At 35.5% G+C, this 26332-nt stretch overlaps 1 protein-coding gene across 1 annotated transcript in view; it reads left to right on the top strand.

Moving 5' to 3' along the window:
- Positions 1-335: 335 nt before the first annotated feature.
- Positions 336-26332, top strand: part of cdh11 (cadherin 11, type 2, OB-cadherin (osteoblast)) — a 133281-nt gene continuing 107284 nt past the window's right edge. The window contains exon 1 of the mRNA XM_028809637.2: positions 336-1327. The gene's annotated coding sequence lies outside the window, so the exon portion shown is untranslated. The remainder of the gene's footprint in view (positions 1328-26332) is intronic.

A 26332-nucleotide genomic window follows, 5' to 3' on the forward strand; every position in this document is an offset into this window, starting at 1 on the left:
TAACGAAATACAAAACTGAGTTAAAGTCGTTTTTTGTGGGTGATATCAGTAGGGAAAACGACAACCAAGTGACAGATTCATGCAGAGCAGACCAATAGCTTTGATTATGAGACAGGGAGTACAGCATTCCTTCTACATATATGACTTCCGATCTGACGGTTGATACATGCTAACTAAAAAAAGTTAAGTCGTAGAATCCGAAACTCAGAATTAGTGTTTTCATGTTTTGTTTTTCATAGTCCCAATGCCCGCTAACTGATTAGTGTTTTCAGACTCAAAGGGGTGTCGTTAACAAGACGCGCTGCCCTGTATAAGTAGAAAGCATCACTTCAGGCTGAGTAACGGTGCGGCTTTCCCCGTTAGGCGTCTCTGAAAACATGATGGGCAGACGAAAATATTCCCAAAAAATAAAAATTGGACGAAGAGTACACTATAATAAAGAAAAACGAAAGAAAAATAGAAAATTACATGTTCTTGATTTTTTTTTCTTTCGGCACAAATCCTGTCTTGGAATCAGTTCCAGTCTTCCACTTTTCTTTCTGACACGTACCTTAATTCGCCGCTACGTATCGAGGACGTGTCATTGTGTTATACTCGTTGCTTTCACACAGATTTGTCGCTATTGCAATTCATCTCGTGTTTGGGTTTTGTCACAATTTCTTTTTAAAGTATTATTTCTTTTTTTCTTTTCTTTCTTTCTTCTTTTTTTTTCTTCTTTCTCCCTTTGGAAGGCCGTTGGGTCCCCAGGGAGGATCTTGGCTCCATCCCTGTGCTCTGATTGGACGAAGGTTTCTGAAGCCAGTTTAACCATTGAAGCTATTATTTCTGTGCTGGCTGGATCATTGTGACATTTGAGAAACTGCTTCCATCTGGAAATATATATATATGTAAAGGGGGAAGGGGCAGGCTCTACTTAGTCACCAACGGTATCGCCAGTGTAACTGCCTCCAATGATACATGCATTTTTTTCTGAAGTGTGTCTGACAAACGGAGGGAGCAGGAAAGAGAGGCGCATACAGACTGAGGAACAGAGAAAGAATAAAGAGATTGCATTACTGGATAGATCGGGGGATACTACAATTTGATTTCCTATATTCTCATTTGCCTTTTTTTCTGTCTTCTCCATTCCTTTCTTATTCGTACGTATTGATTTCCTACCTTTTGGCTCGGATGACAATCTTGGACCTGGAGTATTAATATACACGACTTGAAGGTGTAGGATGCTCTTCCCTTTTCCCGAAGAGTAACCACCAGAGCCTCTAGTTGCTAATGGGACTGCCCGTTTTCACTCTGCGCTGGCAAAGCTTTTAATAAATCGTTCTGGAAGGTAAGGAATTTTATTATTTTGATAACATCGTTTTGGATTCTGTATACTTCTTAAATTTATTTTGCGTTTTTATGTATTTCTTTCTGCTTCTCTTTTGCTTTCTTAGGGTCTTTCAATGGCATTCATCGTTATTTTTTTCCTCTGCTGATTAGATCACAACTTTTTAGCAACACTAAGCACGTCAGAAGTCTATAAAATTCCAGGTAATTTAGTGTATACTATATTACGCGAGTAATGAGAAGATATAGAAGCACAACCAAAGGAAAAATAGCAGGCGGCAGTAACGTGTGAAGTGTGCAAAAGTCATAATGTGGGCATTCCGCAATCTATATATAGTGAATCCTTTATAAACGACCCGTCCATCCATTTTCTGAACCCACTTTATCCAGTTTCAAGAATTGCTCTATTGATAGAGAAATCCCTGCCGTGTACTATACATTAATAAAAATGAACGCACATCACATCCATTTCTTTCCTTTTTTGCCTCATCATTTGGATATTGTGGCACAGGGCAGTCAGTATTGGCCTCTTTATTGATACGTTTACAATATGTAATAAATGACCAGGCACTAGATAACCTAATCACGCACAATAACCACAACTAAGGTTTTTAATGCACTTAACACTCTGTCGACATGGAGCTAATTTATTGTGCTGAAAACTGATGGCAATAGACGTTGGTGTAAAGCAGTACGCTTTCTGCACCTTTGCAGAACGTTAGAAAACGCACTTATTCCGTAATCCCTGTATTTTTAGAGGTCATTATGTCTACAAATAGGGTTAACTCGGAGCCAAACTTAATAGCTTCATGAACATTTATTTGTATGGAGACATTCCGCAGGATATGTAAATATGCCCCGAATGTTTACGTCGTTGTATGTGACTATATGCTGCACTTCAAAAATGTGTTATTGATGTTTTCCCCCCAGTATTAATGTTGAAGGACTACAAAACTATGCACTGCTGATAACGCATTATTTTACAGGACCGCCTTACACCGTTATGAAAAAGGCCTCTAAAGTTCCCGAAGGTCTGAAAAATAGTAAAATACGCGCGTCGATCAAGGTTTACGGATTCCTTCTGGTGTTTTGCCGCAGTTTTGTAATTTTAGCATTTACGTATGTGCAACTAATATCTTTTTCACGAAGCCAGCTTATGGAAAACTCACAGACATCATTGTTAATCACAGAAGACGCCAAAAGCCTGTGTGATATTAAAAACTTTTCTATATTGTCGTAAACGTATGCGGTAAAAGTCATCAGTACATTGCACTGAACACATGCGCAGGGCATCCAGCATTTACATGTGTAAAATGGCTCATCTGTAACTGGAGCTCCTTTGATTTTATTTCATCCAATATATTAGTTTTGTTTTCTCTCTCTCCCTCTAAAGGATTATTCTTCTGAAAGCCGCTTTTGCCTTGCTGACGTGTTTCAGTGAAGCGACAATACCTTTGCTAGTCTATGCAAAGGTAATGAACACCAATCAACGTATAGTTGCCCGATCTCATGTATTTAGCATTGTCTTGTAATAAAAAGGCATAAATGCAGTTCAGAGACAAAGGCAATTGAAAATGTATAACTGGCTTATTTGTGATCGATATTACTGCATATCAAAGATACAGTTTTGAAACGATTCGGGGCATATGTCGCCAAAAGATGTTAATTATAAGCAAAATCCCCTGTATGTAGTCTCGCATTATGTCATAGGTAATTGCTTGCTAATTACACATTCTCGTCGAACTGACTGGAGCTCATTTCTTATGTAAATTCATATATCTATTCCTGATCACTGCATATTCCGGCTAATTGCAGTAAACTGTCAGGCAAATTGATTACGCAATTAACGGGCGAGGATTCACTCTGTGTGTGTGCTCCTGTGTGTTAGTTAAACTACCAGCATATCCTGGTTTAGTGTACTGCTTGCACCTCGAGCCAATCTGCACGTCACACTTTCTCCGAAGATTATACCGAGTCTACAGTGTGTTGTATACAAAAGCTGAATGGTCAGAGAGCCCGAGGGGAAAATCCTGTGTTTATCTGCTTTGCTTCCACCTCCATATTTGAGTACGCTGCCATTTAGCTGGTGTTCTAAGTTATCTTTCTAGGAGCAGAAGCAATTGCTTCATGAAAATTTCATAATGCATATGTAAGACTCCGCCGCGTCGTTCGTTTCTTGCTTGCATTCAAAATGTGCAGCTGTACAGAATTCTGATATACAGCAACGGTCAGTTGTTTGATAGGCGTGAGGAATTCTAATTAAGAATTCTGGATAACGCATAAGCGAATTAATACATCATTGAAGTTTTCCCGACTCTTTGTGCTTTAAAAAGAAGCTTTTGTGTGAACTATGAAGTGATGCATCAGCCGCTCCAAGTAAACAGCATTGTTTTCTTGCCCTTGATGGAGAAGCACTGTGCCGCTGCTGTGTTTTGGACGTTCTCTTCTCGAATCTGTCTGCTTATAATTTCGCTCGCTTGGATGGGCGTCTTGCTTCTACCTTTGTTGGTCAGTTGATGGCGATTTTTTTTGCGTGAACAGCATTACAAACCTTCCATGGAGCGATATGGAAACTATTTTCTTGTAAATTCATTCCTAGTTGTGGAAAAGAAGTGGATGTAAATGTCTTTTTAGACATCAATAAATTGCAAAAAGTTACTACTTAAGTGCGTCAAACGTACTGATTGTTGCGCGGAAAAATGACATAAAGCAACGCCTTACTGTGATTGTATGCCCACATGTTGATTATTTGGTGCAATCGATCCCTCCTCCTTCGTCCTCTTCCCTTTAAGTGCGCGCACCTATTTTCCACTTCGGCGCTTTCGGTTGCTGTACTGGTAATGTGGCTTCGCTAGAGGGGGCTCTTGCTCTTTCGAGAATCGAGGCCTGCCTTCTGGCACATGTGGCTCTACTCCCAGAGGGGCATTCAAAAAGATGGAGCGCTACCACCGGTGTTGCCCGAAGTCTCCCGGGAAGCAGAATTCAATCTTGCCGTGGCTCAGGCTAATGCTCTGGCAGTTTGTCAGGATTAACATATTTCTAGTCACTGGCTTCTGTTACCTTCAGTGTCACATTACCACTTTGGACTGCAAGGAAAAAAAAGTTTAGGGAAAAGGAAAAAGCGTCTGAATTGGAGTGTGCCATGTATATGGCATGTCAACGTGCGACGGAAAATGGAAAAAGGGCACCCTTCAGTTCTGAACTGAAGATATAATCATCATTTTTAATATCATCAAGACACATATACTATTTAAAAATAACACGGTGTGGCGGATTTCACGTTCCTACCGGCAATTTTTTTTTTTCAGTATTTTCTTGACGAATGATCTTTTGAAAAGAGATAGGCCTATATAAAATAAAGTCTGGCTAACATTTCTTGTGATATGAGCACCTTTGATACAAACATGAAACATGCTTTCATTAAAACTTTTTACAGTTCTGTAAGACTTCTGGTCTGAATTTCACTTTTGCTGAAGTTCTTTTCCGTAGATAAAGCATTCGGTAGCTTTCTGACCAAGTTCTATTACATTTTTACTAAGAAATTCTTCCCAGAAAATTAGCTCAGACCTAAGCAGCTTTAAAAAGATTGTGTAAATATACTGTAATTCAGTAAAGCCGGTTACTCAAGAAACAAGTCATAAAGCTTAATGCTAGGCATATGCTAGGTTAAGTGGAAAAATAAGGAAGCGCTCAGCCAGAAATGAAAATGTATATAAAACTTAATCAACCAAAACAATTCTAGTCTGTCACAGCCTTTCCTTTCATTGCTTTAAATGATATATACTCGAGTAAACAAAGAGAACCTTATTTTTATACTTGTAAAATTAAATTACCTCTATATTAAAGAATTTCTTCTTTAAAATATTTTGTTTGTAGTATTGTAAAAAGTGTATGCAGTATTCAAGTTTAACTAATTAAAAACAATGACAAAAATGTATTAACAGATATTGAATGTAATTTTGCTGAAGTGTTATATATTGCTTTAAATATATATTTTTTAAAAGCTTCAAGTACAGAAATCCCCCCAATACACCCTGTACTACACTGGGTTTTGGCTTATGAGGTCTTCTATGAGCCTAATAAATTTGGGAATTCAATTGCAGTAGAATGCTGCTTATCATAGGGACCACTTAAATGTGTCTCTCTGTGGGAAGTTCTTATAATATGGCTGTCGGGAGAAATGTCACTCAGTTTGGTGCCATTCCCCCTCTGCAAAAGCTGGTCCCTTAAACCTTTTGTACAGATCCACTTTACTTTACATTTTGAAAACTGCTTTTCCACTACACTCAGTGTTTTATTTTTTTCAAATTCAGCATAATACTATGTATCTATCCATATGGATATTCACTGCATTAATTTATTCTGCATTTGCTTTTTATTGCTTTGCAGTGCTGCTCATTATGAGAAATACCACAAAAATATAAAAAAAGTTCACAAGTTGTTTATTATACACAGTGTGATCATAGTTGAATCATTTATCACCCGAAGTTAGGAAAAAAAACCCAACATTTATACTCTCTCCATCTTAAACACAAAAAATATTTACTGTACAGGTATTCGTGCAAACCTATGCTTTGGAGATGCCTATGAATTAGATATTCATTTTACTGAATAGAAAGTATGTTTAACTTTGACTTAGCTTACTGAACTAGGTAACATATTGGCTAAATATAAAGACCTCCATATCGGACAAAGGCTTCTATTGTTCATGAAGTATTTCTTTTAGTACCTGTGTTTTTCAGTAAAAGTGCTAAATATGATAATTAAAAAAAATTCTGCACATGTCACAGTCAAGTCATGTTTTAGTGATTTCAAATGTGAGTACTACAGCAAACTATTTCATAATGTAATTGAAGTAATACCTTTAGAAGAGTCTGCCACATTTTATATTACGAATATAAAAATTCTGTTAACAACTAAAACTACTGAACATCTTGTTAATAAATTACAATCTATTATTAATTTTATTGCCTTAACTGGAATATTAACAATGCCAGTTAGCCAAGGAAATTGACAATAAAATGACAAAATGCAGCTTTAATGCTGACTATATGATTGTGAACATTTCCTAATCTACTCTTACCCAAATTCTTTACATATAAAATGCTAATCTGTCTGTCTGTCAAGCAAACTAAAGGGGCTAGAACACTTATTTTGGTCCTAATCAAATGCAACTACGGATAAAAAACATGAGTTCCTTAAGTAAATCCATCCATTTATCCATTGAATTTGCTTGGTCTATTTTTTTCAGTTTTTCTGGGAGCTCACATCTAAACTGAGAGTGTTAGGTGCAAGGCAGGAAGAAATTCTGAGTGGGACATAGGTCTATCACAGGTCACATGGAATGGACCTTTTTAAAATGTGCTAACTGACCCACAGAGAAAGTTCTGCAGACACAGGGAGAACATTCAGACTCCACACAGACAGTGAGCAGGCCAGCCTAATCTCCTGGAGCTGTTCGAGAGCAATGCTAAGTACTGAGCCACCTTCATATATAAATATTAATAAAGAAATACATTAAAAAGAAAACAAAAAGTGTTGGGTAACATCTACTTATGATTTGGTTTTTTTTATGAATATTTCATAGAAAGTTGATCATTTACAGTTCTCTTTGAGTTTTTCAGTTCTAGTGATGTCATGGTGCTCAGCAACACTTTAAATCCTATCAAATAAATATACAGTATGGTCTTTGTTCAGCCTTCTGTCTCCAAAATCTAGGAACAGTCCCAATTAACCTGTTCAGACTCTACAGTAAATCAATAGTTCATATCTTTTGTTTAAATAAACTGTGCATTATATTTAAAACAATACTGAAATCATTGTTGTTTTACTTATAGCAGAGTCTCTAATAAAAATAACTCTTCTCCTTTCAAACAAGCATAATTTTAAAAAGGAGTCACTGGCAGTCCTGAGGCACTAAATTCACAGTTCAGTCTTTTGGCCTACTATTAATCGCAAAGCAGATTTTAAAATGTTCAGAATTTCCAAAGATAAAAAAAGCATGCCATTCTGCTTCCTGCATAAATAACATTTTACATCAGTATAAATTAAATTTTCATTTAGACTCCAAGGCACTGAGTAGTTGCAGCTACTTTATTAATCAGGATTTTAGTTTGTGTGCAAATGTGGGAGCTAAAGCAAAACACATTCTGAATATGATTCTGAATTAACTGGAAACTCATGTAGATAATAAGCACTGTTCTTTTGTATTATCTGCATCTAATTATTTACTTACCTTTTTCAAAACACGCTTGTCAGCTTTGCTATTTTTCCAATAGTTACTTTGTATTTTTGTTTAATATTTTAAGAGCTTATACACCATTTGAAACAGAATAACTCGCACTTTCAACCAATGTTAACATTTTGATTAGACAATAAAAAGTTATTTTTTTCTGTAGTCCTGCTGACCTACTGTTCACTTAGTGGGCAAGTAATATAAAACTAAGCCACATTTGCCTTAACTTAGAAAATGTAATCTTAAATTTCACTTTAAATGGTTGCTCACACCCATTCCAATCTGAAATGGATTACGTGGAACTGAGAATGCCAGAATATGTTACTTTATTGAGCAAGGGAAAGCACAAATTCAAAACATTTCAAAACATGGCATTGTTAAATATAGATATATGTCAATATAATTATTGGTTCATCTTTAATAGTATTGGTCAGTTTAATAAAGAGAAAAAAGCACTATTGCTATAAACGAAAGGCAATTAGGCAGGCATACTGTAGTATAAAATAGTTGTTGACATCTATCTGATAGAACAGTGGCCAAGTACTGTATCTTAAATTATCATTGGTGTCATTATTTTAGTGAAATGTCTATATTACTTTTATAGTTTTTGTTATCCTTTGGTTTTTTAAGTAAACGTCCATACATATGTATCCATAATTCATTAAGAACTATAGTGTCCATCCATCGATTAGTTTTTTGCAACCACTAAGTCCAGTTTAGGGTTGCAGGGATATTATGAGGAAAAATACATTTCATGAAGCATCTGTGCTAATTTATGTTGAAGCTGCCCAATACAGATTATGCTAAAAGCTATTCATATAATCAATAAATTGCGTACACTGTAGAGCTGTGGCAGTTTTAAAAAATATTTAAGCAATTACAAACTTCTGCTTTAGGTACTGTGAGATGAATAGCACTTTCATGTTTCTTAATGTAGATCTGAAAGAGCTTATTTAAAACACCCTGATTATTCAATTTATAGTGTTGCCAACTCACAGTGTTTGCACCCTACATTGTTTTTAATTGGGGTGTCTTTGGTGTTAAGTTTAAAAATTTACTGTATTTGTGTGAGTTTCTTTTAGTCTAAGTATATGTTTAATGATCAGGTACAGATCAATCAAGTGTAAGTGTGAGGTTCGATAAATAAGAGGCAAAATAAAAAAAACAAATATCAACAGAGCTTGATCTATAGTGCCTTCCTCTCCAATAGCATTTCTGACAATTTACAATGTGTGTTAAGCCTTTACTAACGTAATCACACCTCAGAATATCATTAGCCTTACACTATTCATAAACATCCCTGTAAAGTATTAGGTACATTATAATCCTCATTTAGATCACGGTTAATAAACACATTCATAATAATCCATTTTGGTAAAGGACTACATGATGTAATACAGTATCAAATTAATCAAACTGATGAATAGTGAAACAGTAAATCCAGATTCTTAGTAGTGTAGAATGCATCCACTCATTCACTTTCTTAACCCACTTATCCATGAGAGGGTCCTGGGGTAGTTAGAGCCTATCCCAGCAAGCACTGGGAGCATGGTGGAACCAACACCTGGACAGGACACCAGTCCATCACAGTGAGAACACACACTTAAGTTATACATCTTTGGAAGACAAAAAAAAAATATTGCATGTGTGTCAGTGTGTGACAGCATTTGGAAGAGACCTCAAACATAGCATCAAACAAGGGAAAGGAATAGCAAAGGCCATGCAGAGAAAGAGAAGTCCACAAAACTCATCTTTGTGCGAGTGTGGACAAGTTGGCATTACCAGATGTCATTAAGTTATGTTGTTACATAGGGTACCTCAGATGTTAATCCCAGACAAAACAAAGATGAAAATAAAAAAGTGTTTGGGCATAAATTAAAAGGATAGAAAGTGGGAAATGCATCCAACTAGTGCCTTCATGATGCCACAGGTTTACTTTTCTTTAAATAATACGTATTTCCCTATAAACATCCTTATTTGGTGTATTTAAGTATACACAAACCGTTACTTTTGACATTTAGGGTTTTTTCTTAACATAATATTCAACAGAGAGAGATGCCAGATACACTTGTGTTGACTTGAGAAAATAAAGATATGTAGTAATACTGTACAAAACTATTTCAGAATCTTTAAATAAGAGTCTGTTTGAAAGTACTTTATATTTTAAGGAAAAACAATAGACAAAAATCAATATTCTTATACCTTGTACAAAGAAAATAAAATTTGTTGGTTTGGCTTACAGGTAATTAAATGTGTTGCAACATACATTATCAGTAAAATGTGATATTTGTAGAATATATGCACATAATGTTAAACATGATACTTATTACTCTTTGAGTCTGAACAATTATGAAATCATAAGTGCAAAGATATGCCTGTATGTATGCTGCAGTATGAACTGAGCAGTAAAGTGCTTGTAATAGATCTCGGTGTGAATGACTCTATATTAAATAAAGTATTATTAATTGACTGGATTTGTATCAAGTTAATGACAACCCGACTGTTATCTGCCTGCCAAAAAGTATGTCTAGGATCCATCTAACAAAGTGACACAATGAGAAGCAGCAGGATTGGTTTCTTTATACTATTATTATATAGTAAAGGCAGTTTTAATACACCCCCAACATGATTAAAATATGTCTCTGATTCACTATGCCAAAATGGAGATAAAATCATAGCACTGACTGGAAAGCAAAAAAATCATTAAGCCAGGTTTTCCTTTGTAGAGCTTAACTCTTTGCCTGTCTTTTGGGAAATGCTACATACCTTATCACAAATAACTTGAACTTATTCTTGTATACCATTAAATACTTGCCTTCAACTCTTAATATTCTTTGACTTAAGACTTGAAATGCACATTAATCTATCTCTTTTCAGATATGTAAGTAGAGATACTTTTTTGTGATGTGTTTTTTATTTTATTTAACAAAGTAAAAAAGAAATTAGTCGGTCAAAATGAGAAGCAATCAACCTGTGAAATAAATCTACATGGTGCCTCTCACCCACCCCTGCTACCCTATCTCACATTCCATGCCATACCACCAACCAACCACACCACTATACTTGTCCTAGGGAATAGCTACATCACAAGTCTCTTAACTGTGAAAGCAGCAAAATCCCAGTTGTGAATGGATTCACTGAATGCTCCATTAATTCGTAATGCAGACAACTCCAGAAGGATCAGGTTGTAAAAGTTAGATAGACAGTTCTTCAGTGTAATTAGATCTGGTGTCTTCCACTTGGAGGGAAGAAGACATTTAGCAACCACAGTGCCCAAACATAAGAATTTGCACTGATGTCCTGACAGAACAAGGCCAGAAAGTTCTGAGTATAAAAATATGTGGCAAGAGGGGTATAGAAAGTAGTAGCACTGAAGGCAGCGAGTAAGAGATTAGAGTCCAGAAAGCCAAAACTGGAGATGAAAACTATTTTATATGCATAAATGTCCTAGGGTCATTACAGGGGCACAAGTGGCAGAGAGAATCTGGTAGAGTTACACTGTTTGAAGACCACCAGTAATGCCTACTGGGAAATTTCACATGGATACAATGGATTTTCCAGCAGCAAAAGTTTTCTCGGGCACTAACTCTTCTTGTGCAAAAATTGTTCTGTTCTCAAATATCAGATCACTAATGAAGCAGTAAAAGAACAGACGAGACTTTAAATAACTTTCAATGGCAGTAAAAAAGATGAGGTAATGTATTTCTCTTGTTTAAGGATTATCTATATGCTGAAAAGGAATGAAGGTTAAAGACTCAGCATTTCAACTACATAGCTTTCATCTGGTGCTGAAATGTTGTGTCTTTAACCTTATTTCCTTTTCAACATGTAAATAACCTTTAAATTTTTTTCCTTTGCAGATGCACGCTAACATAGTGCCACACTAAATCAATATGGTATATTTGTTTGGATTCTGGCAGCTCTGCATTTGTCTCTGTCCAGTTTATCATCCATAGTTTCAGTTATGTGTTAAATGCATATTTGTGAACTGTCTACTACTACATTTAGAAAAGGTTTTCATTTTAAATGGATTTTTTAAAAATATTAGCGTCTATTTTAGTTTGAAACAGATTATTCAATTCCTGTTCTTGAAATCAAAATAGGAGCATTAATTGTATTCCCCAATTATATCATTAACTTCAGGCCAAATGGTTGAACAGGAGGAATGCAGTTTGGCATACATGAAGGTGAAATATATCTTTAGTCAGATCTTTACTATATCAAAGTAAACATCAGGTTCAGCTACCAAAACATAGCATAAGTTATTGGTTGCTTGGTAGAAAAGTAATTGCCTGAGAGAAAAGTCCAGTACAGGACAAATGTGAAGTCAATAGAGCAATATAAGAGAGAGACAAAAAGCCCACACTGGAAAACCAGCAGGCCAGTCTGAGAAGTCAGGTGCTGCCAGGGGTTGGTGAGCCCTATAAGTTTACTGAGTGCCACAGAGAGACAATTGAAAGCTACAGCACCCGTATGAGAGAAGGAGATACAGAGGATGAAAGACAAGTGACCTAAGAAGAAGTGTGCAGTGTTCTACTAGGATACTATAGGGCAGGTGGTCCAGCAGATGCTAGAGATAAATGACTTTGACAAATAGAAATGCCTTGAGCAGTTGACAAGGGGCTAATACATGTCCTCCAGGTTGCTGGGAAGCCATGCTACTCTTTTAAGAAGACAAGATATTCAGAAGCTACTTTATAGTCCACCATCTTTTAAAACAAAACAGAATTTACACATTTTGTGGTCTCAGGAACTAAAAAAGGGCTCTAGCTTCTTGGCCTTGGGATCATACTGATCCACCATTCACCACAACAGTGATCTCAGTGAAGCGTTTTAAAAGCTGCTTCTAGCAATTGGATCAGTGAGGTGATAGCTGGGAGGTGAGTTGGACAAAAAAAGTTTACTGGCAGCAGGATGGGGCTGCGCCATGAGCGAAAAAAAGACAGATAAAACAGAGGTAATGCATGGAGTACTTTGTGGTGGTCCTTAAAAAGGTGGGCAGTGGGTAAGTCTCCATTATTAAGAACGGAGTTGAACCACTGCATACATAGGCCCAGAATGGTAAAAGGATTCCATTCTTTTTCTGTTCTCCCTGTACATTTTGGCAATAAACACATTTTGTATAAATATTTTGCCTCTTTTGCATTATTCTAGGGACGGAGAGCTGCCATTATTTCATCCTCCTCCTGGTATGCCACCTTCTATTTTAGGTTTTAATGACCTTTTGTACTTGTGACATCTTTTAAATTTGCAGTAGGTAACTACTTTATTGAATTAGTAAAGTACCAGTATATTTGCTTAAATGGCAACAGGATATTTACTGTAGTATATGTCACATGCTCTTTACTCACATCACAGAGCTTTTATACTACAAAAAATGCAGTCTTAGGAGCTGACTGCAACGAGCTTTAAAAAGTCCTTTAATATCTTGAACTTGTTCCAACAAGTTGAACATCTGCCAACACACCAGACTAAAACCAGCTGTCAGATACTTCTGCTCTTTGTTATTCTTATCTGAATGATGAGCAGTGTATTGTTTGGAATATTCAGATTTTAAAAAGCAGCATTTGTAAGTTTGGGTTTGAACCTTTGAACACAGATTTCAACATTAAATATGATAACTGAGAATATTTCATTTTCCCATTCATTTACTGGTAAAGTTTCCTTTTTATTAAGTATTACAACTAGTTTTCAAAATTCATTTAAAAAATACTAATTTTCAATTTTTATCATAAAGAAGCCAAATGATTGTGCTAGTGTCTGGATTTCTATTATTATGTAGATTTTCTTCAGTGAAATGTGGCTAATCTATTTAGCATCTAGCCTTAACTTCAGTATCATAATGGAGGGAGGAGGAATTGATTAGTAATAACATGCTCCATTAACTCAGCACTCCCTCAGCCAGTGTAATTGTAGTCATTTCACCCTGCCCCTCCACCCCCACTACAGAAAACGTCAAGCAGAACAGCATTTATTTCAGCACAATCAATCAAACAGAAGTTAGACTTACACCATCAACTTCCCCCCAACCCAACAGCCTTTACTCCTTACCTAACAGCACCAACATTTTTAATTTACAATGGCCTATAGACTCCAATCAAAGTATTAAGTGCACAGGGTTTATTCATTATCTGGTGGCATATGGTGATACATTTACATAATCAGTTAAGGCTCTCTGCTGCACTTTGTCTTATCCTTTAACATACCACTGGCAGTCTGAGGATTGGCACAGTCTAAGTTTTAAAGTCTATGTTTTTATTTTATTTCATAACATCACTCATGGTTTCTACTAATAAAAAAATAATGCAAGGTGGAAATTTGAGAAATGTCTCTTAGCAATTAAAAAAAATCAATAATATTTTTGCATTTTTGGTTGAAACTCGAGAGGCTTAATGCTGAGTACTCAGAAAAAATGCCTTTTATACATCTATTAACTGATAAATATTACAGATTTTATTTCCAATAGAAAATATAGTAGAGTACATTTTTATTTTGGTATAAGATAACATGCAATTAACCTAGCACACATTGCAAAAGATGTTAGGGAAAACTGAAAATGAGAATAATGTGTAAATTTCACACAGCCACGGACCAAGCTGGAAATGTAACCCACAGTAGGTACCTGAAACTGTGAAGCAGCAGCACTAACCACTGGCACTTTTTGCTGCCCTCCAGACACAACAGGAGTTAAAATAGACCATGCTATTCTAAGGAAGCCCCAGGAAGGTAATGGAAGTTTTCTACTTGGGTTAGCAAGTTGAAAAAAATGTGGCATAGCAGCAGGGAGTGAGAGGAAAACAGTGAAGAATCAAGTTTCACTTTAACATCGTTAATCTTGTTCTGATCTTGGGGCTCACAAAACTTTGATAACTGCTTAGTAATCAAGAACCTTCCTAAGTGAGAACTAACACTGTCAGGGTTATTTCTGAGTAATCTGACCTAAGGCAGTCAGCCTTGAAATTAATTTAGCTGGCAGTCACGTGCTTGCGACAGAACAGAGTAATATTTAGCATTATTGGTTTCTTACTGTATATTATAAACCAGTCCATAGAGTAGTTTACTTTTAAACATTTATCATTTATGTAACTAAACAATATATTAAAAATACATAAATAAAAATGTATGCACATATATGCTTCAGGTATAATAAAAACAGCCCAAAACTATTAGCTTACATTTAACAATGTTTCTTACCACATTATGCATGACAAGAGTCTTGCTTTTAGAATGTCTGGATAAGAGTGCTTCTGGATATTACAACTTTATCATGTCGTATCTATAATCATGTTACAATTATTCAGAAAAGGTCTTAAGAATAGCTTTGCTTCTTTTTAAAACTTTAGATATTTTGATGCATTTCATTATTTTGTACCCTCCATAATTAATATACTGTATTTCAGTATGATGTGTATTTAAAATTAGTCAGCTTTATTGGCATAGGGAAAGGTTCCATATATGAAAGCAGCCATAATAATGAATATTTGATATCTGTGAAAACTTACAAAATGGATGTCAAATTAATATTGTGATATTCCAGTATTTGAACTGGATACAGTCCTCAACCAGACGTACTGACCTGATATGGTTTGGTTCCAATTTTATGTATAAGGCATAGAGCATTCATTTCATTCAGATACAGTGTTACAGGAAATAGTGTAGTTAAAAGATCAAGAAAGTATTGCAAAACTCTAGATGAATACTGAGAGGAATTTTGGAAAAATTCCAAAATACTGTATATATGCACCTTAAAATCTCTTGTTAAACCTCTCTTTGCTTTATTCCAGTTTTTTAATGTTTTATAGTGAACAATCTAACTTACTATAAAATAAGTGGAAGCAAATGACGGTCTAGACAACCCTGGTATGATCTAGTAGATACCTTCTCACATATCACATTGCTTACAGTATCTTCAGCAAAACAGACCGAAGTGTAAATAGTATGTTGAAACAGGGCTACCTTCAAGAAGTGATGTCCATTCATGGAAGTCAAGAATGACGTTATCTGGTAGTACTTTGGGCAGAAACTATCTGATACCATCACCAACTGAGAATTATATAGTGCCTGTTTGGATAGGTTTGCATTTTCCAAGCTCTGTCCTTGGTTGTTTGGGGTCTTATTATTACAGTAATATATTTTCTTTCCTTTCGTGTCTTTTTATCCTGTTGAAAAGGCATTGTAAATACAGAATATTACTGAAGAGCTTTAGAATAAAAAAATGTAACACATCTCAAGTATCACTTACAACATTAGAGTATGAGATCATGGAACAAATTTGACAAGAACAAGACATTTAGCCCAACAAAGCTTGCCGATCCTATTAACATGGTGTAGAGTTTTGAAAGTCTCTAAAATACCAATCTCTTCCACACTGCCTGCTAATTTATTCCATGTGCCGATGGTTCTCTCTGTGAAGGAAATATTTGTTTGTGCAACATCTACCCTTAACATGGTTCTCTTTATTTCCCTATTTTCTTGTTGTAGAACATAATTGAAAGAAATAACTGGTATCTACTATACTAATTCCTTTAATAATTTAAAAAACTTCAATCATGTCACCTCTAAACCTTTGTTTGCTTAAACTGAAAAAGTTAATCTCCTTTAGGCATTCTTCATTCTGTAACTCACACATTGAAGTCCAGGAGTTAACCTAGTCACTCTTCTCTGCATTTTCCTTAGCATTTCTGTGTCATTTTTGTAATATAGAAGCCACAAATGCACACAGTTTTTGAAATGAGACCTTGACTTGTCTTATATTTTAAACATAGCACTACTGTTATATAATATAATGTCCTCTTAGCCTTAATTGGTTCTGTATACTGTCTGATTGTTGCAAAAGAATGTAACTCATCTGTTACTATGTATCCAGGAAACTAACATTTGTTGTCCTCTTATTTAACAAACAGTTTGAATAATCTTGTCAAAGTTCAGGTCTTGCCTTTTAGCTAGTTAGCAGGATATGCCTAATCTCTTCCTTTGTACTTCTCAGGCCTTTTCAAAGATGAGTGGTCACTTTCAAAGGTTACTAGCCTATCTTAAATTATCTTTCTGTAACACTGGAAGACTTGCCATTTCAGGAGCCACTCCCTTTAGGAAAGTTCTTAAATTAAGATTTAAATGTAGCGTGAATCACTGAATCTATTCATTTGTTTTGTAACCCTTATATCTAGTTCAGATTCACTGGGGCCAATGCCTATCCTATCAGCTTTGGGAATCACAGGGACACTAAAATACATATGCATACAGTACTTGTGCATACTAAGCCAGTTAATCTAACCTGCACATATTTGGAATGTGTGAAGAAAAACTGAGTACCCAGTGAAAAACCAGACTATCATAGAGAGAACCTAAAAAATTTCAGTCTAGGATATGACCCAAATATTAACTAGGATAACCTTGCAAATAGTGGAGCAAAAGAGAAGGACTTTTTAGAAGTAATCAGTGACTGTTTTTTAACACAGTATGTTAAACCACCAACGTGGGACGAAGTCTGACTAGATTTAGTATTTTACATTAATCAGGATAGAATTGAAGGTGTAGAGGTGATTGAACCATTAGGCTCAATGACCATAATATAATGTGCTTCTCAGTGTTTTGGAACAGTGTAGATGCAAAGACTAAAACGGTTTACTTTGGTAGGGCAAATTTTGAGCAGATGCAAATGTCTAAGGGTATAGACTTTTAAGTGTGGAGATAGTCGAGGAGCAGTGGAACAGGTTTAACATGTAATGCAGGACAGGTACATACATACCGAAATTTGGAATTTGTTGGAAATTTTAAAAAACTCAACAGGGGGTATATAAAGAATTAAAAAATAAGCTGCAAAGGAATAAAAGTCTGTATAAGGCATTTAAGACTGATAGCTCCAATGTGAATCGTAGAGCATATGAGAACATGATGGCAACCTTTAAGAAAGATATTGGGGAGGCTGAAAGACAGAGAGTAATATAGCAGATAAGGTGAAAGATGACCCAAAGGGATTCTTTCAGTATTTTAGTAGTAAAAGAACAATGAAGGAGGAAGTGAAGTGCATCAGGAAGAGTATAGGGGATTTAAAAAATATAAACTGTGAAATTGCGGATGCTCTAAACATGCATTTTTCTGAAGTCTTCACAAGTGAGGAAGTAAACCTCCCAGCGGTAAAAGGGACTAATAAGGAGGTACTGAGGGATTTAGAAATTGTAGGGGGAGAAGTACTGCTTAGGCTGAAATCAAACAAATCTCCGGGACCAGATAATATTTACCCTTGAGCACTTAAGGAGGTTAGCGAGCACATATATAAACCCTTGACGCATGTTAGTAAGTCACTGTGCATTGGGGAAATTCCAAAGGACTGGAAAATGGCAAATATTATCTTGTTATATAAAAAGGGTGATCTGGCAGACCAAAGCAACTATAGGCCAGTAAGCTTAATGTGCATCACAGAGAATTTAATGGAAGGAATCATTAAGGATAAGACTGAGCAACACATGACAAGTACAGGAGTTTTACTGAACAGGCAGCTTGAGTACAGAAGAGGGAGGTCATGTTTTACTAACATGCTGGAATTCCAGGAGGAAGCAACTAAAGGGTATGATCAAAGTGGAGTATATGATATTATTTATCTGGAGTTTCAGAAAGCATTTAGTAAGGTGACACATGAGAGGTTTGGCATCAAACTAAAAGAGGTGGGAATTTAGGGTGATGTTTATAAATGTGTGCAAATTTGTCTCAGAGACAGGAAGCACAGGATTATGGTGCGAGGAACTTTATAAGAATTGGCTGATGGTAAGAGTGGTGTTCCACATGGATCAGTGCTAGAGCCGCTGTTATTTTTAATATATATAAATGATTTGGATAGGAACACAAGTAACAAGTTGGTTAAATCTGCAGATGATACCAAGATAGGTGGATTGGCAGATTGAATGATTATAGAGGGACGTGGACAGCATAAAGGCTCGGGCAGATGTGTGGCAGATAAAATGTAATGTCAGTAAATGTAAAGTTTTACACATAGGAAGTAGTAGTACGGTGTTGTACCGTGTTAGCTATGATGGATACAGTGAGAAGTCAAGCAAAATGACACCTTTTATTGGCTAACTGAACAGATTACAATATGCAAGCTTTCAAGGCAACTGCCTACCTGTGATTACCCGGTGCCTAATTTAGTATTAGGTCATGACTCTCACCTAATACTTTTAAACTGAATTCCAGGAAGCTGGAACCATTTGATTGAAAATATTGTAAGATGCCTGACATTTAAGAATAAAAAGGTGTGTCTGACTTCAAAAAAGTGAACCCAAAAATGGAAAGTGGATGGATGAACGGATTGATATATGGATAGGTCAGCAGATGAAAGGAGGGATGACCCAAAAGATGATGTGTTAAATTCAGATTCATTGTACATTTCTATATATTTACAAAGCAATGATTGCGACTTTTTCAGTAGTGCACACACTTCAGCAGTAAATACAGTGTTTTTATATATTCTAAGATACTAACAACAATTCTGATGTTTGTAGTTTCTTTTAAGTCTGCTTATTCAGAGTAAATGAGTTCCTTGTTTTCACAAAATTCCACCTGTTAAACGCCTGAGGACTTTTCAATTAATTTTTAAGTCTATGAAGTTCTTATGAATTGAAGTTTCTCAGTACTGCCCCAATTAGGTAAAACAGTCTGGATCAATGATTGTAAATTATCCTGTCGACCGCCTGAAGTCTAAATTGGAAAGCTGCAGTATAAGAAATTATTTTGTACCAATTTTATATGCATTGATTGCAAAAAACAACAAATATCTTAAGAGTATTTATAAATAACTATGCGGTATATCATAAATATATTCTAATGTATAAGTCAGTTTTGTGGCCGGTAGCTAAGAAGACAGACTTGAAGTTGACCAAAAAAAAAAAATTACTTTTTCTTCATACTTGTCTCTGAAAGAAGACGGAAGACAGCCAGTTTATCCAAGAATGTCTGTCCAGGGCCCCTCAGTTAAAATTTGAGAGGGAGAGAGAGAGAGATGTTAAATATATTAAGATGACAATGCATCACATCAGGGAAACTGTAAGAACTGCAGCTTACCAGAAGATGCAAGGTAGTAGCTATGAGATATCCTGCTGTATTTGTGTATATATATATTTTTCATTTCTACATTTCCTAAACACATTGTTCTTATTTGCCTTATGATTTGCTTTCTTCAAATGTTGGTTCTTTTTATCATCAGTCCACTTTGTTATCTCCATGTTCTTTTACATCAATGTTTGAAACATTTTTCGTCTCCGTATTTCTTCTTTTTCTCAAATTTCATGTGGCTGAACAATGTGACTTAATATGCCACACTCTTGTCTAAATGATCTTCTTGAGCTGTCTATTCATACACTTGATTAACAACTCTCATCACTTGATGAACTACTTCTTCACCTTTGCAGTTACATCATTAATCTCGTCTTCACATTTCCCATAATATAAAGTGAGTATGCTATAAGTCACCAGCCTGCATCATCTGCTCAAATGACTCTGTTCTCTTTGCAGTGTTCTCTTAAAAATATTATGCCTTCTGTTTTCTTCACATTTGTATATTTTTTATAACTTTTACTTGTAACATATCATAAGCCTATCAATGTATTTTACATTCAGTGTACTTTGTAATTATGTTCCTCCTAAAATAAAATGTATTAAATAAAAATAATTTGTTAATATTGTTCTATACACAAATCAAGTAACTTTTTTATAGTTCATACTTTTCATGTGGTTCTACTTTGTTCATTTGGTTTTAGAAGCTGTAAAAAAAAATCGACATTCTTATATTCTTACATACTGTAATTACATTTGTAAAACTACAGCTCATACTAGTTGCAAAAACCTAAATAATATACAAAATAAGTGCAAAGTGTGGCTGTAATTAATACGAAAGCCCATAAGCTATAACAAAAGTATTAGAGAACATTTTGTTGATTTTTTTCTTCTGACAGAATGGCTTCCAAAAATTGAAATACTGTATAATTAGCATTTACTTGCAGTACTATGTAAATTATATGTAAAAAATAGGGTATCTTCATTTTTGGCAGAAATATAGCGAGTAAACAGATTCAATCTGGTTTTATTAACACTTACTGTACTGTAAATAATTAACAAACTGGCCAATGACTGGATGTGTTCACCCCATTTTCTGTAAATTTGAGTGACTGAAATTTGTGAAAGTCCTAGGTAGGCAGCGGGTTTTGAGATGCATGTTTGGCAGCACCAATTATTATAAAGACACCTAGATCACATATATAACCCATTCCAAAGTGTGGTCAAACAACTAAGCTTCCCAATGAAGTGCATGCAATATGCATTGAAATTGGTTGTTTGGAGTAGCAGCTCATTTGCATTAACAAACCGTTGGACATAATTATTTAATTGAAGTAATGTAGTTATACTCACTAATCATGGTGCCTGAGAGTGGCATTGCATGTTGACTTTTTACCAGTTATCTAATTTACTGATATTTTAGCCAGTTTATAATATTGCTACAATAATTCTTACTTATCTGAATTATTTTTAGATTTTTTAATTTCATTTTTCTTTGTTTATCTGCTGTTAAAACTCCTTGTATTCTTTTGCAAGTATCTTCCATGGAAATTGTAGAGGGGACTATATTGTATCACATTTTACAGCACTCCACATGCATACAAAGATTTACAATGACATGTTTTTGAATCAAAGTAAAAATAATAGCAAAAATCCTAGTAAGCCTAAGTCATTGTGTCTGATTTGGCGTTTTGCTCTCATTAGCTGCATGTCATCCTGTATTCTTCGAGTTGAAGGAAATTAGAGCCAAATCCTAAAATAAGGCTTATGCACCCGGATTGTTGTACCCACAATTTGTATTATTTTCATATTGGATGAAAAGTTTTCAATGAACATCCCTGGATGAATATACAATACAGTACTATACGTTTTTGTATACATGTTAAAGGATAACATGGTGTGGAAAAAAATTAGTTTCTGGCCAGAAATTGAAGGTATGATGCATTTCAACTAAGCCCTTTAGTGGGATAGTGTGCCCAGTACTGTCTCCAGCCTTGTGTCAAGTGCTGGCAGGGTAGGCTGTAGTCCCTTGCGACTCTCAATTTGATTATGTTGCTTCTAGAATGTGTGTAGTATATATAACTTCAGCTATACAGTGTGCTGTTTTGCAAGTAATTTATCACCATTCTTCCACTCTATGCTCTTTGATGGTACCCACAATGATCAGTGATTGATTGGCAAAAAGTCATTCCCACATTGAAATGAAATTGCCAAGAGCAGGACTATACTTCAAGTACACTCAAAGGTTTACATGCCAAAGGAGATCTTATAAAATAAAAGTTAACAGATAATGTATTTCATATGCATATTTATTGCTTCATGGTGACTATAGTGAGAGGAAATTGTACTTATTAGTGCACTGTTAATATTTTTATATACAGTGAATAAAATTATTCATTTATATACACTTATTCAAATATTTATCTTCCTATAAACTTTTGTATGAATGCCAGTTACCAGTATAAGTAACAGTAGCACTTAACTTACCCATTACTCAAAGAACAATTTAAAATGTAAGCTTTAATGAGTAATGGTTGTAGTTCTGGGTGTTTCATATAATTAACTTAAAGCTAAATAAAATGAGAGATCCTTTAAATATTATGTATTCTCTACACCTGCCCTTACTTTCATTAATGGACCAGAGACAGGGCATTATTCCGTAGACAGTGAACAACAGTCAACAAGAGGTGATCATTGTTTGTTTGCCATCAATTAAGCTAAAGGCTGTTTCATTTCTTTGTTCTTGGATTCAAATGAAAACCATATTCAAAAATGGTTTCAAGCATAAGCTAAAACTAGACAATGAATGTGTATTTACTTTACATAATGTAACACAAAAAATTCACACACACACACACACACGCACACACCCACACACACACACACACACACATATATATATATATATATATATATATATATATATATATATATATATATATATATATACATATTGCTCAAAAAAATTAAAGGAACACTTTTTAATCAGAGTATAGCATCAAGTCATTGAAACTTGTGGGATTTTGATCTGGTCAGTTAAGTAGCAGAGGAGTTTGTTAATCAGTTTCAGCTACTTTGGTGTTAATGAAATTAACAACAGGTGCACTAGAAGGGCAACAATGAGACGACCCCGAAAACAGGAATGGTTTAACACGTGGAGGCCACTGACATTTTTCCCTCCTCATCTTTTTGGACTGTTTTTTCACTAGTTTTGCATTTGGCTATGGTCAATGTCACTACTGGTAGCATGAGGCGATACCTGGACTCTCAAGAGGTTGCACAGGTAGTACAACTTCTCTCAGGATGGGACATCAATACATGCCATTGCTGGAAGGTTTGCTGTGTTTCCCAGCACAGTCTCAAGGGCATGGAGGAGATTCCGGGAGACAGGCAGTTACTCTAGGAGAGCTGAACAGGTCTGTAGAAGGTCCTTAACCCAACAGCAGGACCGGTATCTGCTCCTTTAGGTAAGGAGAAACAGGATGAGCACTGCCTGAGCCCTACAAAATGACCTCCAGCAGGCCACTGGTGTTAATGTCTCTGACCAAACAATCAGAAACAGACTTCATGAAGGTGGCCTGTGCTCACTGCCTGGCACCGTGGAGCTTGATTAGCATTTGCCATAGAATACCAGAATTGGCAGGTCTACCACTGGCGCACTGTGCTTTTCACAGATGAAAGCAGGTTCACCCTGAGCATATGCGACAGACATGACCAGGTCTGGAGAAGCCGTGGAGAATGTTATGCTGCCTGTAACATCATTCAGCATGACCGGTTTGGTGGTGGGTCAGTGATGGTCTGGGGAAGCGTATCCATAGAGGGATGCACAGACCTGTACAGGCTAGACAATGGCATCTTGACTGCCATTAGGTAACAGAATGAAATCCTTGGACCCATTGTCAGACCCTACACTGGTGCAGTGGGTCCTGGGTTCCTCCTGGTGCACGACAATACCTGGCCTCATGTGGCGAGAGTACGCAGGCAGTTCCTGGAGGAGGAAGGAATTGATACCATTGACTGGCCCCCACGCTCGCCTGTCCTAAATCCAGTAGAACACCTCTGGGACATTACATTTCGGTCCATCCAACACAGGTTGCACCTCAGCCTGTCCAGGAGCTTCAGTGATGCTTTGGTCCAGATTTGGGAGAAGATCCCCCAGGTCACCATCCATCGTCTCATTAGGAGCATGCCCTGATGTTGTCAGGCATGCATACAAGCATGTGGGGACCATTCAAACTACTGAGTACGATTCGGAGTTGCTTCGAAATGGACTAGCCTGTCGCATCATTTTTTCACATTGATTTTCCAGGTGTCTTTGAATTCAGCCCTCTGTAGGTTGATAATTTTCATTTCCATCAAACGATGTGGAATCCTTTTGTTCCTACCACATTACCCAGTCCATATCAGTATGGATATCCAGATTTCCCCATTGAGATCTGATGTGTTTTCAAAGAGTTCGTTTAATTTTTTGTCAGTTTTAAACATTATACCAAAATTGTTTTTACTGCAAACCTTGTAACTGTCATATAATAAAAACTGCAAAGAAAATAGGAAGGTTAGATAGAAAATCAAAATTCATTACAGAATTTTAAATTTTCTTAAATAAGAGTTTAATGATCTTTGGATATAACAGTGATTATATAGAAACTGCAAATGCAAGTTTGGATATATATTAAGGGAAAGAATAACCAAGTTTTAATGCAGTTAAGTACAGTATTTTATGTTAGGTAGAATGCCCAGAGGGGACTGGGCGGTCTCGTGGCCTGGAACCCCTACAGATTATATTTTTTTTCTCCAGCCGTCTGGAGTTTTTTTTTTTGTTTTTTCTGCCCACCCTGGCCATCGGACCTTACTCCTTTCTATGTTAACTAATGTTGTCTTATTTTACTTTTGTATTTTGTCTTTTATTTTTCTTTTCTTCATTATGTAAAGCACTTTGAGCTACTTTTTGTATGAAAATGTGCTATATAAATAAATGTTACTGTTGTTGTATTTCATAGATTCAAAAGCATGATATTTTTATTTAGAACAAGAGCATGTGTTAAAACATTAAAAATAATTGTATGGATATAAAAGGGTTTATACAGTAGCAAATACAACTTTAGGTATATAAAGTAAGGGCATAAAAATGTTTCAATATAATGAAATATTTCATTAGTATTATCAACACATGCTACACAGCAACTCTGATGGAAATTCATTGGTAGCCAAAGTTTGCAAGTTGGATGGAAGAAATCAATGGGCTGTCACTTTGCAATGACATGCTCAAGACATACATTTGATTCAAAGATTTCTGGAACCTATGCTTAAGATATACTGTAAGCAGCCAAGAAGTAAACAAAATCAAACAACATTTTGCACTTTACAGCTGATTATTTTTTGAGACAGTCTGACATTTAAGCTGTCTTGCTGCCGAAACTTGAAAGGAGCTCCAGTATGTGGTGTGCTGAAAGTACATTTGTAACTGTTGCTCTTGGCAACTTGCTGTATTCCTGGTTGCCTAAACTTTCCAGTCATGCCCATACATTATTTACACTTAAAGATCTATACATCCCATTTATCCAAGTGTCAGTGAATGACAGAACGCTTTACACTTTCGCAATTTAGACTCCTCAATTTACAATGAAATTGCTAAATGTAAATTACATATTGAAGTTTAAAATGGCAGGGTCTAAAAAACATACTGCCTTTTATTAAATGCTTTATCAGAATATTCTGCTGTTCTTCTTAACACTTAATTTATTTCAGATTCTGCTCATATGCTTCAGTAAGCTTCAAAAGAAAAATGTATTTTTACATTTTTCACAAAAGCTAATACAGAGTTTATATTAAACAATATTAACAATAATAAGTGGCAAAGCACAAAAATATTATATATTAATATCAACATTATTATTATTATATTATATTATTAATGTTAACAGTGTAACAGGATGCAAGTCAGCACTTTCGTAGATTTACTTGCATTACTTCAGAAGAACCACCACCCATTAGCATACTGAATTACTCTGACTGACAGCCAGAAATAGCTACTTCTTAAGTATCATATATATACAGTATATATATATATACACACTGTTTACCTGTATATACTGTATTTCTATAAGTATTATTTGTTTAAAAAGTCTATATGAGTATGAAGCAGTATTGCAAATATTAAGCTTTAACAGTTAGAACAATGCTGACATGTTCAAATAATTTGCACATTAACATGCATTATTTTATTCATTATTAATAAAGCTAAGGGCTATAAAAAGCTGCGCATTTTGAGAAATAAAAACTTATCAGGCTTATACTGCTGTATTATACTGTTGGAGGCATAGTGATGAAGAGTTAGTTGAATTGGCATCTATACATTTTTTGGCATGAGTAAGTGGAAGTGTGTGTGAGAAAGCACCCTGTGATAGCGTAGCACTGGGTTATTCGACTGCAAATTCAGTTGGGCAAGATTTTTAACCCAAGAAATTTAGCTGGGCCAGATATTTTTAGCAACACAAATGAATGGTCATATCTGACACAGACACATCAAAAACTGCATGAAAAACATAAAAAAGCTATACCTGAACAGAATCTGAGGTAATAGCAATACTTTTTTTCCACTTTTAAAATAAACAAATAAACATTTTGCTCACACCTTAAAGCACATTTAAAACAACAGAGGTTGCGCCAAAGTGCTGTACGAAAAAGCATTAAAATAAACATAATACAAACAATCATGCAAAA

The sequence above is a fragment of the Erpetoichthys calabaricus genome, chromosome 9 (assembly GCF_900747795.2).
Source record: "Erpetoichthys calabaricus chromosome 9, fErpCal1.3, whole genome shotgun sequence".
NCBI classification, from domain to species: domain Eukaryota; kingdom Metazoa; phylum Chordata; class Cladistia; order Polypteriformes; family Polypteridae; genus Erpetoichthys; species Erpetoichthys calabaricus.